Source organism: Apis cerana, linkage group LG5 (assembly GCF_029169275.1).
Source record: "Apis cerana isolate GH-2021 linkage group LG5, AcerK_1.0, whole genome shotgun sequence".
NCBI lineage: Eukaryota > Metazoa > Arthropoda > Insecta > Hymenoptera > Apidae > Apis > Apis cerana.
Window position 1 is genome coordinate 10,021,550 of NC_083856.1, and position 26,470 is coordinate 10,048,019.

General features: G+C 36.0%; 1 protein-coding gene and 1 long non-coding RNA gene across 8 annotated transcripts in view; one reads left to right on the forward strand and one right to left on the reverse strand.

The window, feature by feature from the left end:
* LOC107993362 (uncharacterized) overlaps positions 1-26,470 on the reverse strand; it is a 132,930-nt gene that overhangs the window by 99,208 nt on the left and 7,252 nt on the right. For 2 of the 6 annotated variants that reach the window (XM_062075094.1, XM_062075093.1), the window contains exon 1: positions 4,142-4,413. The exons of 3 other annotated variants lie outside the window; for them this stretch is intronic. The gene's annotated coding sequence lies outside the window, so the exon portion shown is untranslated. Of the gene's footprint in view, positions 1-4,141; positions 4,428-26,470 lie in introns of those variants that run through there. One more of the 6 variants, XM_062075095.1, reaches the window with a different exon arrangement.
* Positions 16,302-18,906, forward strand: LOC114577046 (uncharacterized). 2 transcript variants are annotated; one of them, XR_003696782.2, is made up of 5 exons: positions 16,302-16,711; positions 17,203-17,450; positions 17,573-17,718; positions 17,812-18,646; positions 18,733-18,906. It is a non-coding gene; the product is annotated as an uncharacterized LOC114577046 (long non-coding RNA). The 2 variants fall into 2 exon arrangements; XR_003696783.2 differs by having other exon boundaries at positions 16,701-16,879.

Below are 26,470 nucleotides of genomic sequence, written 5' to 3' on the forward strand. Positions count from 1 at the left end.
TGTTAAAAACTTTGACTTTGATAAAGGGAAGAAAACTTCCATTCCCTCCACGACTCCTCCTCCTCTGCTTGCCAGGCCGTCGCTAGTTTATTCTACTCGCCCGATCGTATCTCGCCTACTCCACTTGCCCGATCATCTCCCGTCCATTCTACTTGGCCGATCGTATGCAGCCTATTCCACTCGTCCAATCACGAATGTAAGCGCGTCAAGAACAGCGTCGAGTCAATCGCTGACCTATTTCACTTCTGTCCAAACGACGCGAAAGTGAATTAAAAATAATAATCGAAAGAGGGACAACTCTATGCTCCGTATATAAGGTTACTTGTTGAATGCTCGGGATTCGACGTGGGTGGGCGATGCGTGTTACGAAGTCTCTTGTTGCTCCGTGGAATTCATCAAGTTTATTTACAATATCGTTAGAATCGGCGAACAGAGAACGTGGAATGAAATGGATTTTGATCGATTATAAAGATTGGCAACGAATATTTCAACGATCGTTTAACGCTACATTAACCAAATTTTACTCGATGAATTTTTCCAAATGAACGAAACGAGAAACCATGCAGACGCGAAGAACGACTCGAATAAATATTTTGGCATTAACTTAATTGGAGGAAAAATTAATTATAAGATCATTCTACGCGACACGTTGTTCGATCATTCGTATTCCCTCTCGTATTTTTTCAAATTTTGAGAAAGAGAACTCTAAATGAACGAAACGAAAAACTATGAAAAACTATGGATAAATTAATTATAAGATCGAGACGAATTCCACGTTGTTCGAGGATTCATATTTCCTCTCGCATTTTTCCAAGCGGCGAGAAAGGGAGAGAAAGAACTCCGAATAAACAAAACGGATCGGATATTGGCATCGCCCCAACGAAAAATTAATTATAAGATCGATTCTTCAACGTGTTTCCACGCGTTCGAAATAAATTCCTTCGCCTTGGACGATCCATTTAAATTCGAGAAGTTTAAATAAACGGAATGGAAAAATCGTATCAATGAGAAAAAGTGATCGCTCGAATTTCAACAATTCCCCTCCTTTCCCGAATTCGAAAAATTCCATCCATTTAAATCCGAGAAGTTTAGATAAACTTGGAATGGAAAAATCGGAGGTGAGAAAAAGACGATCGATGTTTCCATAAATATCGAACGAGTCGAATTTCAACGCCAAATTAACTTCCCGAATTCGAAAAATATAAATTCCTCCTCCATTTAAATCCTCTAAATAAAGAGCGAAACGGGGGCAGAAGTCTCGTTCGAATTAAAGAAAAAAAGAAAAAGGCAGGTACGTGCGTCAATATTGTCGTTTAATTCGCATCGTGATATCGGCTTTTTCCAGAATGTATGTTAATGGACGAGCCAGCCACTGGCTCTCGCCCCTCTTCCTCGCGTTCCTTTCCCCTTCCCTCCCCTCCATCTTGATCAAACTGTTGAAACCGACTCATTAGGAAAATTGAGTTGGAAATATAATCAACGATGATATTCCTCTGCGAGAATTCACCACCAATTAACCTTGCTCCACTTATGCGAAAAGGAAAAAGCAGGAATCAGATGCGAATCATCGTGACAACCGGAACGAACGTGAAACTCGACGATGATGCATCATCGATAGGTTTTACATCGATTTCGTTTTGTTTCTAAGTTTCTAATTTTGAACTCATCGGTCTAATAAGAGATACGTTTGAAATTTTACTCTTTATCTTCTTAAATATTTATTCATTCAGACTCGTTTCAAATTCAAATGGAATATTCCTCACGCATTTTCGTAAAAAGAAGAAACTTTATCGACAATGTCATCCTCCCAATCATCCACGAACTCGATGAGGAAGATGGCCCCGCTTCGACTCCATTCGATTATTAAAAAATTTACTGTTCGATCGGCGAGTTTATGAGCGAATACATGGAGGAATTGATAATTCATAATTGGCACTCGTGTTTGGCGTCGATGCAGGAAGGGAAATAATTTGTTTTGTCCCCTCCCCCTCGTTTCTCGAATCCAGTTGTTTAAATTATCCACGCGTGGGATTATTAAATGACGCTCTATTCGTTTGGTATCGATCTTCTCGTATGGGGGACTATTGGCTGGCTCGTTTCCCTGCATCGAAAATTAGGTCGAAGACACGAGCGAATGGAATGGCAACGTTCGTCGTACAATAAAAAAAAAGGCTGTGAGCGGAAACTTGGAAGGAGTTGTCGAGTTTTGATAGATTCGACTGATTGGAAGAAGGAGAGTTTCTTATTGCGAGTGAAAAGAGATGTTTGTGCAATGTATCTTTCGAGGTAAACATCGAATCAGAGGTGAGATTTTAAAGAGTTTAAAATAAACTGTTAAACTATTGCGTTTAATCTTTATGTTAATTCAACATCGCCATCGTCTTCATCAGTGATGGTCTTTCAAAAGATATTTGTAAGTTATAAATCAAAATATATATATATTTTTTAAAATCTAAATTAAAATTAAAGTTTATTTATAATCGTTGATGATTGAATTCTAGAATTTTAAATTTAAATTCACTCTTCTTCTTGAGTGATTTAAGATTGTTTAAATGTAGAATGGGCCATTCGACGAGTATCACCTGTTAGCCAATCGCAGCGAGAAGAGTCAAATGATCGTAAAGGATAAAATGACGCAATCGAGGACTTAATTAATAACCTGAAACGAGGCAGGTTTCGATCGATACGAGCCTTCGATAAGAATCGTCATCGATAGATCGAGATTTCGAGTTTAAGTTATTTTTACGAGGGAACTTCGAACACGTGAAATTGTACAATCAAAGTATTACGTGAACTTTTTGTTAAGTTTTCTCGTTGAGTTTTCCTTTCTCGAAATTTTATTTTTCTCTCTCTACGATGATGTGTGATGAATAATAAACGAGAAGAAACGGACGTGTTCGAGTTATGTCGAGGGATGGATAATTTATTGTGTAACGATTAATTTACTGCTGTCCGCTTTTGACTCTTAGTAGTCGTTAATTATTCCAAAGATAATTTTCAGTTATTAAATGTGTCCAGCCATCTTTCAATTAGTCTCGCTGGATAGATTAAAGCGAAAATAAGTGGAAATACACTGAACACGCTAATCGAAATAAATTCTAATGGATGTTATTTTTAGTTAGAAAAAAAAAAAAAAAAGAAAAAATACTTTTTGCGATCCTTCCTTCGTTATTCGGGTACGCTATATTTTAAAGCGAAATCTGCTGGCTCCACAGTGTAATAAAATTACGCGAAATTTAGAGCGAAGAAAATATTCTTAAATTATTTTATTTCACGTATAAATTTCAATAATCGCTGATAATTGTAAATGAATTTGAATAACATTTTAACGTTAAAGAGATAGCAAGCAATATTTTTAACAGTTTATCCAAACTTATCTCAGACTGCATCGAAATGATTCATGACGAAAATACGATAAAAGCACGAGCCTTGTTATTATTATTATTATTATTTGAAATATGGACGTGTAAATTTAAATCGTTCATTGTATTCATCAATATTTACGGCATCGTCGCGTGTAAATAATATATGGAAGTATATAGAAAACAACACGCGATGTCTGTCGGGTCAATATCAATCTTGATCCCTGTAATACGATCTATCATTATTTCCAATTGAAATAATTCCTTTATCGAAATATAATATCGGCCATTTTTCGGTATATAATTAACGAGAAGTTTGTGGATCGCGCTTCGTGATCGAATATTCGCGCCGATTTCCAGATGGAATATCGCTTTATGGAAAACTTACTCGATGAAATTATCGATAACGAATCGAACGTTACTCGACTCTACGACTTATCGAATACTTAAACAATTCTCTTGAACGATACTTGGTTTACAATTAGCGCGCGTTCGCGTGTAAGCGATGAAAAATTAGATTCAACTGTAGGTGATAAACGAAGGAAATTCTTCGAAGCGATCCACGAAACGGAAATCCACGAGAGAAGAGAAACCTTGCGATCCTCGCGTACAGTGACAAACGCGACAGAGCTTTCACTGCGACAACCTGCAACCGTCACATCGATTTCCCTGCGCTGAAAACTTGCTCCAACCCTCCCCCGTACCATGCCCTAACCCCATACAACCCCAAACATCGCGCTCGACTTCGTTCTTCCCATGCATCGCAAAGTACGACGTACCTGTTACGCCAAGTCGACGAGTCCCTTCTCCTCCGATCGGGCGCCGAGAATCACCTCCTTTCCCTCCTCTTCCTTCCTTCCTCCGAGCAAGGACCCCTCTCTCCCTCTCTCCTCGAGGACGTAAACACAGGAGTCGGCGAATACGCGATACGGTCGAGTGAACGACCGGGGAACGAGTGCGGTGCGTGGACGCGGTCGAAAGTGAGGCGAGCGTTCGCGTCGCGACGCCGCTCTGACGGACGCCGGCGTTCCGTCGCCTCGACCCGGCCGTACCAGGCCTTGCATCTCTCCTGCCGCCCCCTCCACGCCGCCCAACTCCTCCTCCGCGCATGCGCGCTCCCGTGCACTCGCCGCCGCGCCGGCCACTCGTTCCCACCTACACCTCGCCGGGAACTCGGATGACGTGGATCCCGGAGTGTGGGTGCCGGGAACCGGCGTCATTGATGCCTCGCGTAAATTCCATCGTGCGAGATCCACCGATGCGAATGAAAAAATAAAGGCGGCTCGGTTTACGCTGTCGTTTTCCGTGTTTTTTATCTTCTCTCCCTTCCTTTCGCGTACTCGCACGCGACGAACGGATACGAAGGGATTTGTTTTTGATTCTTTTTTTTTTAGATTTTAAGCAGAGGAGTTACGAGCGTTAATACGTTCGCAGGGAATCGTGATAGTTAAACGGATCAAGTAAAGTGATTATTGCAATTTTTATATGCTTTATCGAATTCTACTGCGTTTCGAAACGAAGGAAGACGTTCGTACGTGCGTATGTTTACATTTTTATGGAATCTATGCTTCGTGAAAAAAATTCCACCGTGCGAGATTCGATGCGAATAAAAAAAAGGGGAATAGGTGGTCGCCTATTCGTGCTGTCGTTTTGAATGTTTCTTCTCTCTCCCTCTCTTTCTCTCGCCATTCGTATTCGCACGAAGGGATGAAGGGATTTGTTCTTTTTTTGTTTTGCTTGCCGATCCCGGGACGTTTGAAATTTAGATTTTAAACGGAGGAGTTACGAAGTTAATACGTTCGCAGGGAACCGTGATGATAGATAATGCAAAGTAACGCGATTATTGCTGTTTGTCGATTTTTATCCCCTACGTTTTTACCGAGTGGAATTCTAAATTTCGAAATGAAGAAAAACGCGTACACTTACAACGATTATTTTTATATAGAATAATCAATGTTAACGAATAATCCAAATTATTATCGTTTATCGATTTTTATCCTTTGTGTTTTATCGAATGGGATTATAGAAGAAAGATGTGATTCGTGCATCGTGCATACTTACAACGATTATTTTTATAGAATAATCAGTGTTGTGTAAAAAAAATTCCATCGTGTGAGATCTGGTACGAATAAAAAATGTTGTTCGAATCTCTCTCTCTCTCTTTAAATTATTAGTAATTATATAATAATGTCTTACTGTAACTGCAAATTCTGATGTAACTAAAATAAATGAATTTAATAAAGGAATTTCTATTGGATCAAAAAATTTGATATCTTTAGAAGGTCATAGTATATCAATTTCAATATTTGGAGAAACTGAGGAATGAAAGAATGCTCAAAAGAAAGATACAAAAAATATTAATTCTGAAATAATAAATAATACTATTCTAAATTTTAAAAAATTAATAACATAAAGTATATGTAATCCTTGAAATATCTCGAAATCAAAGTATTATAATTACTATTGTATTAACAAAATTTAAAATTATTAATAATATGTTTGATCTATAAATTCAAATAGCTGTTCTAATTAGTGAGTTTATTAATCTAAAAATGATAAAATAATTGGTCAAGGTCTATTTGTGACTATATGGAATGGAAAATCTCTCTCTCTCGCCATTCGTATTCGTACACGTGCGATGAAGGGATTTCTTTTTTTTTGGCGGGACATTTGAAATTTAAATTTTGAGGGATGGAATTATGGAGTTATAACGAAAGGACGAAAGCGTTTGTTTAACGGATAAAGCAAAGTAACGCGATTATTTGTCGATTTTAATCCCCTATGTTTTATCGAATGGGATTATAGAAGAAAGATGTTCGCACGTGTATACTTGCAACGATTATTTTTATAGAATCGGTAGCTGTGTAAAAAATAATTACAATAAGAGTAATCTTGTACGAGATTATTTGAAACGCATATATCGATCGTATAATGCGTATAATTATTTGTCATTCGTCGTATATTATTTGCTCGTATTACATTAAGATTAGACATTAAGATAATCACATAATCGTATCACAAATTAAGGTACAAAGGGAGGATGATTTTAGGATCTAGACGTTTCTACGATGAATAAATACAGCTTGTTGTTTCACGATCACGTGATTTTAAGGTCGACCGCATCGATGATTAAAAAAGAGTTAACGTTTTGATTCAAGTTGAGACGAAAATTTTTTTTTCAGGAACGAATTACACTCATCAAAATTCACGTTCTTATTATCGATTAATCGTGCGACGATGAAGCAATAGATCCTCGATGTAGATCGACTCTCGTAATCGGTGTGGTAATTTCGAATGAGTATTGAATTAGGCTTAGGAAGGGGAGGAGGGTCGTGTCGTATCCAAATTAGAGACGGAGTAGCACCGATTTCGATATCAATTAGGCTACAACCTGGCCCACACTTGGAGGCAACGATTAAGTCTCGGTTTAGATCGCGTTATGTTTGGATTAGGGATCGATTAGCCACGGTCTCGATGTCACTTAGCTCTCTAACCAGATTCTCGAGTTTCTCGAGCCAAATGAAATTATCTTATGGTTCACGCGCCATTTAACCCCCCTCGGAGTATCCTCAGAGTATCCTCAGACTCGGCCACATCTAATAAATATCTATTCCGCTTCGACTGTTGGAAGAAAATTTCGCGAGCTCGATTCCGTTCCTCTGTCCCTGGCTCGTCAGGGAGGATCAATCGGATCATAGTTCAAAATCTATTTCAAAAGCGTGAATTTTCAAGCGTGGAAATTAATTTAAATATCATTTTCGATTATTTCACAGATGTCCTATTATAATTTTGTCGTCTATTGTAATTAAATTTTAGAATTTTTTATTAATTTAAATTCATCTAATAATCGAGGGATAATAATTATTTCGTTAATTCGATTCTTCGATTAAAAGGCAATTTATTATTCTATCTTCGTACGATGTCAATGTACCGCTATATTTAAAATTTAAATGGAGCAGATTAATCTAAAATTATAATTCGTAAGATATTGTTTTTGAATAAATAAACAGGGGAAGAATATATTTGCCAAGTTCAATTATTGCTGTTATTTAAGAATTTGAAAAAATTGCTTGAGAGTTTCAGAGAGTAAAAAAATTTTAAAAAATCAGATTAATTTTTTGGCTTTGATATTTTTAGCCACGAATGTGTGCATTCTGACAGGTAAATATTTATTTATTTCCTTTAAACTATATAATACAATAATTATACTATTATTACTATTCAGTAGTTTGAAAAAATTGCTTAAAAAATTAAATAATACGTTTCGAATAATACATTTCAAAGAACAAAAGAATTGCTTCATTTAAAATAAAAAAAACCCGATTAAATCTTCTAATTTTAGCCACGAATATCTGCAACCAGATTTATAAGCGAATCTTAAATTGTTATAAACATGTTTTCGATTAAAGGTGAATAACATATTTGCCAATGTTCCTTTAAACTATATAATAAACAATTATATTTTTATTACTATTCAGTGATAAAACAATTTTGAAAAAATGTTTAAAAGATGGAATAATACATTTCGAATAATAATAATTTCAAAGAACAAGAGAATTGCTTCATTTAAAATAAAAACACCACGATTAAATCTTCTAATTTTAGCTACGAATATCTGCAACCAGATTTACAAACGGATTTTAGTAAATTGTTGTAAACATGTTTTCGAATAAACAAGTGAATAATTATTACTTTTATTACTATTATAATAAAACAATTTTGAAAAAATTGTTTAAAAGATGGAATAATACATTTCGAATAATAATAATTTCTAAGAACAAGAGAATCGCTTCGAGGTTTAAAAAAAGAACCCGATTAAATCTTCTAATTTTAGCCACGAATATCTGCAACCAGATTTATAAGCGAATCTTAATAAATTGTTGTAAACATATTTTCGATTAAAGGTGAATAATATTTGCCAATGTTTAAACTATATAATATAACAATTATATTACTATTCAGTGATAAAACAATTTTGAAAAAATGTTTAAAAGATGGAATAATACATTTCGAATAATAATAATTTCAAAGAATAAGAGAATCGCTTCGAGGTTTAAAAAAAGAACCTGATTAAACCTTCTACTTTTAACCACGAATGTCTGCATCCTGACAGATTTACGAGCGAATCTTATTAAATTGTTTCGAAACGCATCTCGCCGTAAATCTATCGGGCCGTGATAAAGCGTGAAAGTGCAACCAAGGCCACTCGCGACACGCAAGGACACTTTCGTTTCCACGAACGATCTCCCTTTTCCAGAAGAAACATCTCCTTCCTTCCCCCTCGAATTGTCAAGCGCGAAGTTTAAGGAGAAAAATTGTTTGCAAAAATTGTTTCGTTCGACGAGTCGCGTTTATTCTCTCCACGATTTCCATCTGTAAGGTTGCAGTGACACGGAATCCGCGGGGAAAAAATATTCCTTCTTCTGCTCTTCGCCAGGGTTTCGAAATAAAAAATAAAAAAAGGAAAAAAAATTGAAACCTCGAAACTTTCTCCCTCCGTTTCTCCCTGGAGTTATCTTGAATATTCAGAGGGGAAATATTTTCCCCTCTCGATTCGTGGAACACAAAATTTCCAGGTTTTTAAATATGAAAATGCGAAATTTTTTTTCGAAAAATATTCGAGCTGATGAAAGAATATTCCTTTTTCTTGTCGAGCATAATTTTTCAGGTCGTCGGTTCGAGAATTCGAAGGATGTCTCCCGATCAAGTAATTGTCTCCGATTTCCTATATTTTATTTCTATATTACTGCATAATTGAGTGGTTTAAAGACGGAAAGACAATCGTTCGAAAGGTTTATCACGATACTCCTCGAAGGATAATTCTCGTTTCCATTGAATCTTCCTTCGAAACGAAAGAGAAACAGAAACGTGGCGATATTTTTAAGCGACTCGGAAATCGAGACGATTTCCCTTTTGAAAACTTGTCGCGAAATTCTTTTCAAAGATGGAAGAGATACGAAATTCTTTCGATACCTGGCGAAACTTCGAAAAAAAAAAAGAAAGAAAGGAAAAAAGGAGAACTTTACTCGACAACGAGTTTCCCCTCGATCGAAATAAAAAGGAATGAAAAGTTCCGGTGTAAATCATTTCACCGTTGAAAAAAAAACTAATCCTTTGCAATTTCCTTCCCCCTCTCAGAGATAAAAGAAGAAGTAAAATAAATAAATAAAGACAAATAAAAGATCCTTCTCCCCTTTAAAGTGCTCTATAATAAAAAGAAACGAACAAATCCTTCGATCCTCCTTTTTTTTCAGATACTATTTTCGAGAGCGCTCGAAAAGAATGGCCCTTTCGACAAATGAGAATACAAGAGAAATAAAGAGACGAGGAACGATAAAGAGATCGAGCAAAGTTCGAGTGGAAAACACGGAGTAGCTTCGATTAAAATCGGATTTAGCGAAAGAAAGAGAAAGAAAGAGAGGACGAAAGGTTGCAAAGGCCGTTTCCGCCTCGAGCACGTAACGGATAAATCCGAATAGACCTAATTTCCAGTCGAGAAAGATAGAGAAAGAGAGAGAGAGAGAGAGAGATAATACTTGGAGAGAGCGTTGCAAGATTTGCGGTTGAATGGGAGAGAACGGTGGGCAAAGAGTAGCACGTGGAGATTGGCCACGTACAGGATTTCTGGGGGATGAAGGTTAGTGCTTTCCGCGGTGTTATCTTTGCTCGCTGGATTTGTCGATGTGACGCGTGAACAGCGTCGAACGTCTTGCATCCGCTTATCCACGTAAATGTTGGAAGACGCAGTTGAAATGGAACAGGCATTAACCCGTTAAAAATAAAGTTTAGATAAACTTTAAATAATTTGAAAACAGTTGATCCGCTTTGGCAAGTAAGCGAAAGATAGTAGAGTCGAGCATTGATTAATAAGTGGAAAAAGTAAAAATAGTTAAAAATTTCGAAACGTTTGAGTAACGTTTACTCATAATTATTACGATTCGCGATTGGCATGTAAATATTTAACGGAAGACGCAGTTGGAAATGGAAGATTTAAAGTAACTAGTTGAAAAATTCGAATAAAGTTAAATCGAGTGATTATTTACTCGAGTAATATTTGGTATGTAAATATTGAACATTGAACGGAAGAGGGGTTGAAATGGAAGGGACAGATTTGAGGATTAATAGTTAAAAACAGTTAAAAATAAAGTTACTTTAAGTAATTTGAATAACGTAGTTGTTATAGTTGATCCGCTTTGGCTTGTAAATATTAGATATTGAGCGAAAGATGGGAGCAGCATTGATTAACGAGTGGAAAAAGTAACTAGTTAAAAATTTCGAAACGTTTGAATAACATACGTGATTATTATGATTCGCTTTGACATGTAAATATTGAACAGAAGACGGGTTGAAATGGAAGGGACACAGCAGATTTAACCTATTCAGAAGATAACTAAAAAATTTAATAAAGTTAATTCGAGTGATTATTTACTTGAATAATATTTATTCGTTATAAGTATTATCATATCGAAGTAATTTCAATTATTAAAATTTGTTCATCATTGGAAAATATGCTTTTGCATTTTGTTCGTCGTCTTTCTTCGATCGAGAAAACGAAAGAACACTCGTTCTAGTAATTATTTACTAAAAGATTCCCTACTCAAATGATCTTCTAAAGAATATAAGTGTAATTTCGTTTATAAACTTTACGTAGAACATATTTTAAACTGATCGTTTGAATTATTTCCAGTGTTTTCTTTTTTTTTTTTAAAGCTTAGTCTGCTCCTTTGAATATTGAACTACGTTGGAAATAGGATAAATAAAACGAGCTTTGCGCGCTCGAACGGAAGAAAGTGATCTGAAAGTTCGGATTTATTCCTTTTCGACAACTTGAAAAAAATTACGCGAATCGAGTTTGTCGAAAAGTAAATAAGAACTTTTTGATTTTTTATCTCTCTGTTTGTATCCTATAAATATACATTCATTCAAACTAAAAAAAAAAACAAAACAAAAACAGCATTCATCAAGGAAGTTTATCTATCGATCTTTCTGAAGAATCGGTTTCTTCCTTTAAGGTTTTTTAAAAAAAGCAAACATGAAATCCTCGAAGATGTTCGATTCCTCGAACGGAAAAGAACGAGATCGAAAGCCCTCGATATCCTCAGCTGAACAATGCTATCGAGGCTTTCGAGCCAACGCTGGAATCCCCGTTGTACAATCATTTACACCCTTTCTACGGTATCATAACTATGAAATCAAACCGTTCGAGTATCTCGACATCGAATTCATTGGAACCGATGTATAACTTTCAACAACGCCAATTCTTATCGCCAACAATTTCCATTAACCTAAACTCAAGATTAATTTACGACGTAAAAATAATACAACTCGAGGGGGTAGATGCACATTTTGGAGATCGAATTAACGAATCCTTGCGGGAAAAATAAAATTATAAAATAAGGAGGAGCTTTTCGAGAAATTTTCAATTTTTCGTGAAGGAACGAGGACGAGGAGGAAATAAGAAAAAGAAAAAAAGAAAGGAAGAGAAACGAAGAATTCTGAATATTGCGCTCTCGCAAGATTTTCCTCTCGCAAATTCTTTTCTTCCCTATCTCTGAACCGTGCTCTGATCCTCGAGTTCCTGGCGGACATTTGCCAGCTTCGTTGCGTTACCGTGGCAAAAATGCGGGCGAGGAATACGGAATCGGGGATGATTTTCAGAAAAATTCGATCGGGTATTTGAAATATCTTGCATAATATATATCGTCGCCAACGAACGAAAATAAATAAATCAATCTAAATATCTCACTTTCTCGTAGAGATAAATTTATTCATCCGTTCTAAATATACGATTTTTAATTTTTAACCGAGTCTAAAAATTAATACATGCAACGAGATAACGAATTAATGGATTAACAACGATAACTTTTGGAAACTACTCGTAAATTAAACTCGCGAGCGAGCGAAAATAGATAAATCAATAAATATCTCACTTTCTCGCAGAAATAAATTTAAACTTTTAATTCAGATATTCCACCTAAACATACCTAGCTAACCGAGTTGAAAAATTATTCAACGATTAACAACCTCTGAAAACTACTCGTACAAAAATTAAACGCGTATAAGATACTTGTTAATAAGTTAAGAATCCTTGATCCTCCTCGCTGCTAAATCGGCAACCTTCCTCCCTTCGTCAAACAACTGAACCGTGTGTACGCTGCGATCAATATCCCCCAATATCAACAAGTATCTTGGAGAAAAGGCGCACGAAGCCAACACCTTAATTGCACCCCGTATACCACTGCTCTCTCGGGCTCCAAGGCTTACAACGATCGATACATCGATGTGAACAGAGGGAAGATCGATGGCGCGGGGTGGATCGAAAGGGGCGGTTTCCATCGAGGGGAGGTCTATGGAGGGTGGATCGGTTTGCCGTGGGGGACGTTGGACGGGCCAGTTATTGTCCCAGTTAGGCTCATTCCGCGGGGAAGGGGTTGAGACGAAACCAGATTCGATTTCGTGGATCCGCGTAGGAAGACGTTGCGAAGCCATTTTGGAACTTGTGTCTGATAAAATTGGGGGGTATTTTGTTTCGACACGCGAGAACAGGGTGGGATTTTCTTCTAATTGTGAAAATGTATTTTTAAGCTACGTATATTTATTTTTTAGGGTGGAAATATTGATGAAATGTTCTAGTATTTCGAGTGGAATTATTATATGATTTTCAAACTGTAGTAATTTAATATCTCAAGATTTTATTACACAAATCAGATAGAAGATTATCGTCTCGGTTTATTTCGATCTTTCCGATTCAACGTTACGCAAGATACAGCGTTTTCTCTCTGTGGCGCACAAACCATTTCATTAGCTTCGACATTGCTGCGCAGGAAACTCTTCTTAAAAAGAACGCTCTTTCGGATAGCGCCACGAACGATAAAATTCGAATTCGATGAGAAATTATAATCGCAGAAAAGAGGAATTTATTTGCATATCCGATATTTTCATGCTTACGAATATTTCCATACAAATAAAATAAAAGTAAGCGTGTCTTCGAGAAGCTTGCTTTCCAATCACCGTCTCGCTCGAGGTTGGGAACCACTGGATAAGAAACTCGAGACACGAAAATGGATTAAAAGCGAGGAGTAATGCTGCTTTGGAAACTGCTCGTGGCGCAAGCACTCTCCAACCTCTTTCCGATACTTTCCCTAACGCGACGATAATTAATCATCGTTAAATTGGGTCGTACGATCATAGGTTAAGGTAAATAATTAACAAGGATGGCATATAGGAAGGATATAAAGGAACGGTTAATTAAGAGAGAGAAAGAGAGATAAAATACGTATGTATCAGGGGTTAATTAAGCGATGAATGAAAAAGGGTGGCTCGCGAAATATCACGATTTCGATCGTACCGCGCGATTCTTTTCAACTTTTGCACGGATAAATTTGATGTTGGAAGGACAAAAGTGTCCCATCGATTTCCCTCCTTTTCATCTTTCCAACGGCTATTGTGGATAACGAAGAAAGAGAAATTCGTGGGATCGTTCCAGGATTTTTCGTTCCCTTTGTTCCAACCGATGAACGCCGATGTTTGTGTCGCAGCAATGGCGATATTCTATTGATTTTGAAAAATAGAAAACTTGATTCGATTTTATCCAGCGAAGTTAATTATATATTAGAATTTTGTTGGAAATTTTATATTCGAGAGTTTGCAAAGAAATTATTCTCTGATTGACAACAATTGACAAGTCGATAATTAAGTCATTATCAAGGTTTTTAACTATATAACGTATCTTTGGAAAATTACACTGCGCAAAGTGGAAGGAAGAAAAATTTTAGTGTTAAACAAATTTAATATCAATTTTATCGAAAAAAGACGAATTACATTAGTGATTCAGTTTTATAGCACGATATATCGCGCGTACACACAACCAAGCGTGAAAGAGTCAATAACGAGTTAAATCGGCTCTGATCATCCTTATGAATAATTATAGGTAAAAAAGGAATTAATACACGATTGATAATTATTCCACCACAAGTTTGAATGGAAGTTTATCCAACGAGCAAATTAAATTAGATCTCGAAGCGATAATGAATTTCTCCTATGATAAATATTGTAATATTGTAATTCGATATAACTCAATATTGTATAACATTATTTCGATGCGGTGATTTCCTAGAAAAGTAATAATATGGCTAATTAATCGTTGAAATTTCAATGGATTTAATGGAAAACCTGGCGTGGATGGATTTCACGTGGGTTTGTGTAATGTATTGCTTTATCTTTAAGCCGAATCAAAGGATCGGTTACAGGGAAGAAAGGTCGTTCGTTTCTCGATTCGTCGAAAGAGAAACAATTGTTCAACGAAATGCAATTTACTTGGTAATGGATACACTCTATTTCTAAATAAGTCGTACCTAGTCGAGATTTAAATTTATTTTTATTTATATGATCTAATTGGGATTAAGTTGTATTCTATATCTTATTATTATTATTATTGTTGTTATAGTCCCTAAAATTATTTTATATCCAATAGAATTTCAAGAAATAATTGAAATGTACGCTAAATATCGTAAAAGCGATTATCATCAAGATTTTGTCCTTTAGGAGGTGTAAAATAACATAACGTAAAATTGAAGAATGAAAGATTTCACATGGGATTAATTTATTTGGATTATTTCATATCACGTATATAAAAATTCCAATGAATAAAACGATTTAACTTCACTGTTATAGAGAATGTGTCGTGAAGCGCTATTTCTCTGTTATAATTCCACACCTTTAATATTTATGGCGCATTTGCACATGGCGAATGCAGATTACAGAATTATACGCAATAATTTTTAACATGAATCAACGATTGATCGAATTTCATCGCGATCGAAGAAATATCGCGATTTATCATAAAGCAGAGAATCGAATGCTCGTGAATTTTCTGTAATGTGGACGAAGATTTCATGTAATATTCATACGACTGTTCGTTACTGGCGGGAAAAATTAAAATCCCATAGCCGGAGCATCGATTAAAATTGACACGAGTGAAACAATTGCACCCGAAATGCAACGAAATATCCAATTGCGTAAAGTTCCAAATTTTTTATTATAACATTAAAAAAAATCTCAATTTTCTACGAGAAAATTCATCCATTATAATAGAAAACTTGATACTTAATTAATTGAAAAAAATGATAAGATTTTAAGATTAAAATACAGACTAGATGTGATAATAATTCTCCAACGATACTTCAAGTTTATCCCTTAAATCTCCTGATACATATGAACGAGGATATATTTCGACCCAAGATCTTATGAGAAAAACCAAGACCTGTGCAAACAATTTACGAAAAATAAAATATATGCTTAGGAATGATCCTTTTCGTGATTCTCCATAGATAAAAAAGGACACCAAAATCATCTTAAACGTCGATTCGCGTCCCTAACCTCGTTAACCATCATTATCTCCTTCCGAAAGTTAAGATTATCATCGTTTCACGAAACTTTTTACCGCGTTGAAACAGCGAGCGTCCATTCTGGAATAAATAGAGATCGTAAATTTTGTGTTTCGTTGTGAAAGAAAGCCTAAAAGTTCGCTCGAAACAAGTGGTTCCTCTGAAATCACTCCCCTACCCCGAGAAACTTCGTAACTACGCCTTGGACGATTTCTCACGTGTAGACATGTAATAGTGGAAGAACAAAAAGAAATAGCAAAATATGAAATTGAAAAGAATAGCGTGGAATTCTAAATGGTTCCAACTTCTCTTTTTCCTTCATTGCAATATTATATGTGATATTCGTGTTTATATTCATAGTTACAAAAATCTCGAGACACAGAAGTCCTACAAAGATAAGCCTGAATCATAAAAATCAAATATTCGTGCAATAATTAAATTCTTCATTCTCTAACTATATGTTATACGTAAGAGAATAAATGGGAAAAGTAAATAGTAAGAGTAAGTTAGAGACTTTTAATATAACCTAACCTAACTTTTCTTCGTCAAAAAATTTTCGTCTTTTCAAACACTCTGAGAAACTCTAACAAAGTGAAACACGCGTTGCGCGTAGATATAACTTAACCTAAAACCGTGACGGATATACGGATGTGTACAAAATGTGTATTATATAGTCTCTAACAGTTCCACTGAGCGAAGCTTATTGCCGCCGGTACACCGCATGAATACTGCATGCACAGTCACATCGTAGCTATCTTCTCGAACAGTGTCAGCTCCTTTCTAGTCCATTCACACTGCCTCGATTTATCGATATCATCGAAACGGTCGGCAATCGCCATGGTCACGGAACCACATTATCCAGAATCGATTAACCGACGAGAGATAGAAGTGGATGTAAAATCGATTAATCGAGATGGAATAGTGCGGACGGTATAATCGATTAATTGGAAGAGAACTAGATAGGTTAGAATAATAGCAGTTAACGTTACGCGTGCTTTGAACGAGTTAAATGTTTTTGCTTGTGTTCTAATATTGATATACTAATATAGTTACGTAGAATATATAAAATGATTCATTTAATCTCTATTATTTTTATTAGAAAATTGATTTAAAACATCTGATAAAGAAAAGGTTAAATATTGCTGTTACAGTTGACATTTTTATGATCAGATAAGAATAGAATTTTTTCTTATTTTATACTATACTTCTTGTATGTCTGCATTATCTATAGATTTATCTGTACGTTTAAATTTTCCATAAATGGATAAATATCTACAGTCGTTGATGATTTAATTCTCTTTATCAATATGTATCATTGTGATTAATTGAAATGTAATGAAGTTAAATATTATCATATACCATCCATAACCTATAAAATTGCATTAAATGTAAACGAAAAAATAGAAGAAATATCCTTCATGGTTTATTTTACCAGAATCATTTAAAATTTCCAGATTTAACCAGATTTCACGACACGTTGTTCCACAACGAGTGACGTTAATTGCCGCGCAACTGGCAACCATTTCCGGTCCAGTTAATAAAATCCAGAGGAACTGTTTAACGATACAATGCCACGTTTCTCGGTGGAGGAAGCTTATCAGTGGTTCCCGTAGGCGTTTTAATCAGTCCATCTCGATGAAACTATTTCAGAGTTTTCGAAACGATGGGTCTCTGGAAAGTGGAAGTGGACACGTTTCAACAGGTATGCTATACGAATGATCGAGTAACGAAGAGGGATTACACATCGGATTTCTTAGCTGGGATTTGAGAAATGAAACTTGGAAACCGGAACACGGTGAAACGAGCTAAACTTCCTTGTTTCAGGAACGTAGAAGAAACGTTTTAGTCGACGAACATATTGACTTAGGATTAAATTGGTCAGTTTAAACAACAGGATGTGAAAGTTACATGGAAACCAATTTGCGCATCTCAACTTCCTTTGTGAACCAAAACGCTTCAGTCCTTTACAGGTTGTTCCACACTGAATACGACCTATTAAAAAGTTATACACTATATAGAAAACATTGAACATATATTAACATATATTAAACTTATCTTTTCAGGAATGATGAAGTCAGGCTTGCCTATTCGATTTTTATTACTGGATTTACATCGTTTTTCCTCTTTGGCCTTTTTCAAAAATTCATGCATAAATATCACTTGACAATCCCATATCACTTAAATACAATTTCTCTCGTAAATTGTATCGCAATGGACGCTACATTTCGCTACAACACGCTCGAATGGGAGCTACGTGTACAAAAACAAATAAAAACGGATAGAAACGAATAGCTGCGTTTACATTATTCGAAACGGTAGCGTCGTTACAGGATGCTCGATAAAGGACTCGGTATCCTTTCCACTGTCCACCGGCCAAATGTTCTGATAAAGGCCACCATCAAAGCATCAACTCGAGCGATCTTGCACCGCTGTTATAGGAATGATAATCCAAAGGACGAGTTATCAGAGACGCCTCTGCCATCAACCAAAGATACGTTCCACCATTCTCGATTGGCTGAAATTCAACCTCCCGTATCTGTGAATTTTCTTTCGTCCATTTCGTTGTTTTATGCGCTCGAGCTTGTGAGATCTGTTCTTATCGTTAAAAACCAATGTAATTGACAATGAAATGCAAATTATTATTATTGTCGATTGAGCTACTCGAGTATTTCTGCAGTCAGAAAGAAATTCTTTCAAAAATATCACTGGCAAAACTAGTGACAATGAGCGATTTTTTATGCAAATCTATCGAGGGAAAATCGATTGAGAAGGCGATAAGTATGAATGTGAGATGCGAGTAATCCGTTATGGAGGATTGGGAGGATTTTGAGGACTCGACGATCTGAGAAATTGAAGGATCTTGATTCGATTGCCGATTATCGCATGGAACGGGATGGTGTGAGTATGATAAAATACCTTTTATCCAGGCTAGATTTAACTTTACATTTACGAAATCTGTCGTTGACAAAGTATAATTCTTCCAGGGAAAATTGCATCGATTTGGAATAAGTGGATCTGAAAAGAGTAAATGAAAATCATCGATTTTCGATTCGAATGCCGAGATTATCAAATCGGCCAATCTGTTTTATTTCGTATTTTCACAAATAAGAAACATTTCTATATAAATTTTGAAAAACAAATGTTTAATTACTTCTTTATTTCGCGTAATTTTTATTTAACCCCTCGGTTATCTCGCAAGTGGCATTCGTGCTTGTTATTTTCGACTTAACTCTCCTGGCTTCCGATAGAAACGGAGAGTTTAAGGGACCGAGGCGCGGCATTTGCATTATTTAAATTGCAAGAAGGATATCCGGCCCAAGTGGCGCGTTTCGCAGCGCGGCCATTTGTTTTCCAAAGATAGAAACGTCGGTAGAAAACGTCGTTAAAATCGTCCGTGTTAAATAAAGCGTGTCTCGGGATTAAGTAGGGCGAGGACTCGAATCCTCGAACACGTTCGTCGAACTTGATGCGCCATTTAATCGATAAACGAGGGGAAGAGCCTTCATCGAACTCGAGCTTAAAAATGAAATATTCAAATTTCTTTCTTAATTCTATCGGCACGAAACTCATGGAGGGGAAAAATTCATTTATTGTAACATCAACTTTTGCAATAATTTCACGATATAGTTCCGTCGAAACGAAGAATCTTGATTTTACTTTTCACGAGTATCTCGAAGAGGCGAGGAAGAAATTTTAGATTTCGCGTCAAGGTTAATAAATAAGGTTGAAAATAAGGACTAGGGAAGCTAAGTTTCCAAGTTTTGAACCGGAACTCGAGAGGTTTTGACACTATGCAAATCTTCTTGTCGCCACGAATGAAATTGAGGTTCATCAATCTGAGCCGTCGGCTTAAATATTTCCACCTGTTTCGGGACCGAATATATCCACTTAAAATGCAACGAAAACGGTGCGCATTTCGAGCGTTGTTAATCTTCGTTTGTGCCGCCATTTACATCCGCTATGCCGCGATTAAGAATGATTCAAGAACGTAATTACGTCAGCCAGGTGTTAAATGTACGAATTTTCGAACAATCTCGATATATATTTCTTTTTTTTTTTTTTTAATGAAGAATAGATTAAAAAAGAAGAGAGAGAGAGAATCCTACGATTTTAATTTCGAAGAATCGCTACTATACTATAATTTTAATAACATTAAACCTTAACTTTTCGATCTTAATCCTTCGAACTTTGCTGAAATTTGTCGATTTTAAGCTTTCAAGTTGTAAATTTACTTTTTTTAGAAATTTTAAAATCAAGATATTTATATATATATATATTCTTCTCGAAATTGAAATCGTAGAAAACTTTAAAGTCGACAAGATTTAGAAAATTGAAAATTTCTTAGAATTCAGCGAAAAAAAAAAGAGAGTTTACGACCAGAAACTTTCAAGAAAACTCAGAAATTTATAAACGTACAAATTTTCAATATCAAGATTCTTCAACTTGTTCCTTGACAAAAATTTAGAAGCTAAAAAAGAATTTTAGAAATACCGAGACGATTCATCGAATGCACCTGACCTCGCCAATCATTTTTATTCCACGTTTTTAATATTTCCCCTAAGTATACAATAAACGATCCTCTTTACGTGTCATCGAGATAACGTCGTTTCAACAAAAGAGGATCCCGATCCTCTTCGCTCGAACGAGGCGCAGCGCGAAAATGTCTCGAGGGATCTCACGGTTAGGTCGACACGTGGCAGTGGATTTCATTCAGCTGCGAGATAGAAGTAGCTCCAACGAGCTGACGTCCCGTATACTTTAATATTATTAACGTGCTCAGCTCGAGAATCGTCTTCCTTCGACGTGACGGCGGCCATCTTTGCCTCCAGTTGTACATATATATATCGAGAATCTTGATACAGCGTAAATACATAGCTTATCCTTCAAATATTAATTCAATTTAGTCAAGATTGTCGTTATTATTAATCTAATTAGGATATTATTAATATCGTTAATAAGTCGAGTTCAAGTTCAAGCTTTTTTAAGAAAAGTTAGCAAGAATATTTTTGGAAAAAGAATTTCATGAAAATTAATAGAATAGAAGAATTATAATGTATATATTTTTTTGCAGGCTCGAGTTGGAAGATTAGCGAATAGATTGGAAGGGAAATATCTTCTTTTTTATTCGATCGGGGAGAGAGGTTACGCTCTCGAAATCTAGAACATTCGGCGGCGTTTAATTATCGTCTTCGTGCGACGATCGTACAATTATGCTGCGCGTGCTTACACGGGGACGTTTACTCGCTTTATTGCGTAAACAGATCGCGATAATTGGTTGGGATGACAGTCGAGCGAGCAGGCGTATCACGGCCCAACGAGCATTCGATTCCGCCTCTCGGAATCGTTTGAAAATTCGGCGAGACGCTCGAATGAACCAGGATCCTCCTTCTTTCGAGAAATTAAATCAACGTTTCACGCTCTTGCAACTTTAAACAGTTGTTCGGAACAGAATCGAAGCAGGTTTTTCTCCTTTTCGGGATAAAATGAAAATTTGATCGCGATCGATAACATAATTCTGCCATTTGAATTGTTGAATCACTGAATCGTTAAAATTAAACGATAAATAACGGCTTTTTATTCTGATCCGACAGAAATTCGTTTATTATTACACGATAAGAGATACTTGGGTTTAAAATTCACGTATTATCGTTTATAATAATATTTTTATATAAATATAAAGGTTGAAATGAATTAAATTTTCGAATTTAATTTGTATCAAGAATAAATTTAAGAATAAATTTGAAACTGAGGGCTGAAAACTGAACAATCAGAATAATTTTTTTAAATGAAAATAGTTTGATGAAATCGTCAACGATCCTCGAAACAATATAAAATACAAAGAATATAAGATATGGAATATAAAAGAATATAATGTAATAAATAGAATAAAAATGAATAGAACAAGAATATAAAGAATATAAGATATACAACATATAAGATAAAGAATATAAAACGTAAGAAGAGGAATGGTCAATTCAAGAAATTCAAGAAAATTAAGAATTTCAATTCCAATCGAAGATCGACAATCGAGACTCCACACTTTCTCCAAAAACATCCAAACGGCCTCGAACAATCACCCCGCGTATCGCGTATCGTTCGAATATATTTTTCTATGCGTTAACGAACCGTGGAAATCGGCGGAGAGAGAGAGAGACAGAGAAAGGAAAAAAGGAGATAAAAATCGCGCGAAACAATCGGCTCGTTTCGAATTCGCTTCGGCTTCCCTGCCGAATCCTCGCGGGATCAGGCTTCGATGCACACTTGCCTATCTCTCCGATAAAATATCACCTCCCCCTCTCCCCTCCCCCTTCTCGTTTCCAACGTTTTCCATCCAGAGCGCGAGAACGAGAGAGAGAGGAGGGAGGAGGTTTGTCGCAATTACGAGCGATTTGGCGCGAATTTGCGGCGGATACAGCGTTAAAGCTCGGCCGAATTTTTCTTCTTTTTTTGTTTTTTATCTCCAAGAGAAGAATCATTGAGGGGGGGAGAGGGGAGGTCGAGGGAAATTGGAAACGAAATTGTGGAAAATTGGGGAATTAAATTATGATGTGTCGATGTTTACTTTACGTTTTCGTGATCATTAAAGGGGGAGAGGGGAGGTGTTGCTCGAAAATATCAGAGGAATTGCGAAATGTTGTTGTAACGGAATGGAGAATGATAGGGGTTGATGGAAATTAAGTCGAGGAGAGATAAAATCGAGGAGAAACTCGTGGACTGGATAAAATATTTAAAATATACATATCCAAGGATTGAAAATTGAGGAGGGATAATTTGACAAGTATTTGGGACAAGTATCGTGTCGACAATGATATAATTCACTTGCTTGAAGGCTAAAATTTTTAATATTAATATTAAATTAAGTTGGGAGAATTTTTAATCATCTTTTTAAGTTACATCGATTTCCTTTCTATAAATAATTCTGGGATCTCGATCGAAAAATTGCAAACAAAACGGATACATGAATTTGAGGGATGGTAAAATGTTTAAAATATACATAGAATTGAAAACTGAGGAGACGTATTTGGGAAAAAGTATCGACAAAGAGTTAAAAGACGAAATTGGAAAATTTATAAAATTATAAATATAAAAATTCGCCTGACAGATAAAATTTTTAATAGAAATTAAATTGCGAGGATTGCGAGGATTTTTCATCATCTTTTTAAGCATCTGCAGAAGGAAAACTAGAGAAGGAATCTCGATCGAAAAATTGCAAAGAAAACACAAAGTTGAGGGAGAAAAAATTCTATCCTTATCCTTTCTCTCTGCTTCTTATCTTTCTTCCTATATATTTAATTATTTGAATATCGCATCTAGGATTCGAGAAAAATCCACAGAGGATCCTCCTCCCTCTTTCCTGCCTATCTTAAAAAGAATTAAAAGGATTCTCGCGATCAAGGAACATTTTCAAACGCTGAAAAAAATATGAAGATACGAGCGAGAACGAAAATATCTGTATTCGATTCGAGGTGGAATCACGGCTGTTTCAAACGACGATCGGCTGATCGAGCAATAAAGAAAGGGTGTATGGGTGGTAAATCGATGAAAAAAATGGCGTTATTTGTATCCAGTTTGCGGCCTCGTTTTTCCACGAGGTGGAGAAAAAAAAAAAAAACAGGAAGGAAAATAAAGCCGGGAAAATCCCAACGATTCGTTTGTCTCGGCCAACTGATTTAGCCTCGGATCCAACGTTTTCATCTTCTCCCGAATCAAGACGCACGATCTTTCCAATTCTGTTTTTTAATTGAAGAAAGAGGAGGGGAGGGAAGAAAAAGACACCAAAGCAAAGAGGCGTTCCGAGTGTGAGCAAATTATATTGGCCAGAAGAATGAGCGCATATTTGATAATGAGCGTCAATTTTGAACAAGTCGGATCCATTTGGGTCAAAACATAGAAGCAAACCGACGTAGAACGGCAAGTTAAATCTTCGATGGTTGAGCGATTCATTTCGTGTTCATTTTCGAATTAAATGTGCACAACAGGTGAATTTACGACGCTTTTGAAACCAACTTTACATAGAATAAATGGAAATATGAAATGTAAAAGCGATAGGCCACTTTGTTGATGAATCCTGGAAAGAAAATTCTCAAATCCCTTCTACTAGATATTTGCTTTGATATTAGATAAAATTATAATTACAATTCAATTTTATTTTTAATCGAAACGAGCTAATAAAAGAATTTTAAAGAAGGCATTTTTATTATCGAATCTTTTTTTATTATTGAAACTGAAAAAAAAAAAAAAGAATCGTTTCGACTGCAATTACGAAATAAACTCGACCGATTTATTTTCACGATTTATCGAAAATATAGGGACGCGTGATGGAGGCCCGAACATAAAAACGTGGAACAGTTTTTTGCCCGTTTCGAGATAAGCGATATCAACCCCGCATAAACGGACCTTTCAAACGGTGCTCTGTATTTTCCTGGAGCGGAGATACGCTTTTCTGCCGGTTTCAACCAGGCCGTGTTTCGGGAGGCCCGAAAATTGCCCCGGTTATCTATTACATCGATTTAAACGAGACGGTCGGGCGTAATATCCTAATCTCGAATATTCGACGCTTGTTGTTATACCAGAATATACAAACTTCCATTGCCTTCGCGTGTAACGTAAATACGCAAGTTTTATGGAACACGCGTTGGCTTGAGTTTATGAGAATATTTAATCATATAATATTTAATTATTTTCACTTTCGAGAAATGGATCTAAATTTTCTTCGACAAGAAGATATTCGTTAATTTGATTGCTTACATAGACTGTGAATGACTTTTTCTTATGTTTAAATGCATAGAAAAATATTGAAAATAAAAATCTCTATTTAAATTCATCTTTGTCATATTCGTAGTGTAATTGCTCGTGTGATATCCAGTGATGGGGAAAATTTAATAAATTATATACGAATAAAATTACCTCGATAAATTTATCGTTCAATATAATAATAATAGCATAATAACTTCGAATAATGGCAAAGATTATTATATTGTAGGATGATAATGTTATTCAAGCGTTTTAATTTAAGTAATTATTAGGTGTGCAAATAAGTTCCTTTTTTCTACGATCGTAATTACTCTACCTTTTCTTTTTAAGAAGAGTTTCCTGTGCAGCGATTTCGAGCAATGCTTACTTTTTTGCTTAGGAAATCGGGTGTCGAAGCTACTGAAATGATTTGCGCGCTACTTAAAAAATGGTGGACTTAAAGCAAAGAAATTCAAAGAAATTTTAATTCGAAAGACGACGATCGTTCAAAGAAAGTTCGATTACGAAGAATCGCTCGAAAATTCGATTCAGACGCGAGAAGAATCGACAAAAAAATTGGATGCCATGCGAAAAAGCGTTCTTTTTAAGAAGAGTTTCCTGCAGCAATGCTTACTTTTTTGTGTTCCAGCTTAGGAAACCTGTTTATTCGCCAGTGGGAGAGAATTCTATATCTTACGGAACGCGCAGCAAAGATTCAAATTTGAAAATTGTAATTTGGCTGCATCGAGAAAGATTGGAGTCACACAATTGGGTATTCTTGTACCTGATTTATGTCATAAAATCTTGAATTTGGAAAAAAAGGGAGAAGGAAATAACTTGGGTCAATGCCCAACTCTGCCAACTGTATCTAATCAAGTCAAATTGTTCGAAATTGTTACGAATTTTCCAAAATTTTCATTTACTTCCTAAATCCAACAGAATTTCTAGATCTGGAATTTCATTTCAACAAGCATACTGAATAATTCCATCTAAAAAAAAAATTTATTCACGATAATTTATATTACGCCGTTTATTTTCATTTTTATTTGGGGTACGAAGGTGGTTCCATTAATTTACAAGTGAAATAAATCACCCATTTCCAACCCGATATCGCGTCCAATCGTTTAATTTGCGAAAGACGATAAAAAAAAAATAAATAAACGAATCTCGGTATTCGTGTGAACCAAAGGCGATACCTCCTCGTTTTTCGAATGGGTCGGGGAAAATTTGAATTTTAAAATTCCGAAGATGAAGGGCGAAAGTGGAACGCGCGAGTTGGAATATTAAAAATGGAACATCAATGGCCGGCTCTTTTGTCGGTCAAAGGGGGCCGAGGGAACAAATGAGAATTGGAGGATGCGAAGAAGAGGATCGAGAAGAAAGGAGAAGGACGGAGAAAGGGGCTGTTCAAGAATATTTGCTCGCGTCCCTCCCCCGGTTTTTCCCCCCTCTTTGTTTTCGATGCGCCAAACTCGCTCGTCGTTCGACTCGTTTCCACAGGGGAAATTAGGCGGCTGTACGATGCAGTATATGCAGCATCAGGATAGATTTCAACGCTGTTGATAGCCGATTTACGAACCCCAAAAATTCCCCAGTCTGTTTAATTCTATATTTTATATAGAATAATTTCAAATATTTTTAAGTAGCGGAGAAGACGATCTCGAAACAATTGTAAAGTGTCGAAAGAAAGATCGAAACTTTTGGATCGATAAGATTTCCAAACTTCTCGAATTTTAACCTTCTACTCCAAACATCGCAGAGGTGTGAAATAAAGGATCTACGAGGGAGGGAAAAAACTGTCGCCATTTTTACATCGTCTCGGAGGAAAACCTAGAAAGAATCGTCTGGCAGAAGATCGAAAAATTATATTATCGATCTGAAAAACTTTTAAAACCCATTTTTAATCCTCTCCTTTAAATGCCCGTTCTCCCAGAGGAAACGATCCCAAGACAAAAGAAAGCCAAGATCCATTACAAAGATTAGAAGAAA